The sequence below is a fragment of the Heterodontus francisci genome, unplaced genomic scaffold, assembly GCF_036365525.1.
Source record: "Heterodontus francisci isolate sHetFra1 unplaced genomic scaffold, sHetFra1.hap1 HAP1_SCAFFOLD_174, whole genome shotgun sequence".
Classification (NCBI taxonomy): domain Eukaryota; kingdom Metazoa; phylum Chordata; class Chondrichthyes; order Heterodontiformes; family Heterodontidae; genus Heterodontus; species Heterodontus francisci.
The window spans coordinates 1,691,224-1,692,384 of record NW_027141730.1 but is presented as its reverse complement, the minus strand read 5'-3'; the positions used below and the strand labels follow the sequence as shown (position 1 = coordinate 1,692,384).

The 1,161-nt window shown below is 45.1% G+C and overlaps 1 non-coding gene across 1 annotated transcript; it reads right to left on the bottom strand.

Annotated features, from left to right (window-relative positions):
- Nucleotides 1–277: 277 nt before the first annotated feature.
- Nucleotides 278–360, bottom strand: trnal-uaa (transfer RNA leucine (anticodon UAA)). The gene has a single exon. It is a non-coding gene; the product is annotated as a tRNA-Leu (tRNA).
- Between the last annotated feature and the right edge of the window lie 801 nt (nt 361–1,161).

The window sequence follows — 1,161 nt, the reverse complement described above, 5'->3', positions numbered from 1 at the left end:
GGGCCTTCAGTTACCTGGAGGGGAGTCGGAGAGGCAGCGGATCCTGTGAGGAACCACAATCCAGGAAGGATGAGAAGGTCATTGTCAGGGTACAGAGGAGATTAAGTTAAAGATTTACCAGTTTAGAAGCAAGCGCAGAGCCAAGGAACGGTGCTGGGGCAGATCAAATAATAGGAAGCTGTGATCAGTTGGAAGGCAAGAGTGATGAAATGACAGAAGAGATGTTGGTGCAAGGCAAAAGTCAGGGAAAGAAAAAGTAACATTTTATAAGCACAGATACCAGGAGTGGGGTTTGAACCCACGCAGATACATGTCTATTGGATCTTAAGTCCAACACCTTAACCACTCGACCATCCTGGTACATTAACCAACCACTGAAAATGAAATTTAATGTGATCCGGGTGCCATCTGGCCTTTCACAATTTTAAGTTATGACTCCTCTCCCATGCTGAATTGGACCCTTCATTATTTATGAACCTCAATCGGATCACCCCTCAGTCTAGGTTTCTCTAAGGTGTAGGGTCCCAACTCTTTTAGTCTAACTTGATAACCAAGATGTCTTATACTGGGAATTCGTCGAATGTCTCTCCTCTGTACCCTTTCCAAAGCCTCAATATCACCCATCATGTGAGGAGACCAAGACTGGATACAATATTCCAAGTGAGTCCTGACCAAGGTTTCATAAAAGGACAAATTCGGGACATCTCAGATACTGAAGGAGTCCATGTCCAGAAGCAGCAAGACCTGGACAACATTCAGACTTGGGCTGCTAAGTGGCAAGTAACATTCACACCACATAAGTACCAGGCAATGACCATCTCCAACAAGAGAGAATGTAACCATCTCCCTTTGACGTTCAACAGCATTACCATCGCTGAATCCCCCCACCATCAACATCCTGGGGGTTACCATTGACAAAAGCTTAACTGGACCATTCATATACATACTCTGGCGACAAGAGTAAAGCAGATAGTGGGAATTCTGTGATGAGTAACTCAGCGCAAGGCACATGGTGAAATGCTCATTAGGAGAGCTGGAGAAATGGACTGGTCAGGTGGGCAGAAAAGTGGCAAATGGAATTCAACTTGGAGAAGTGTGAGGTGATGCCTTTGGTGAGGTCAAACACAGCAAAGGAAGACACAATTAATGGGTGAATGCTGA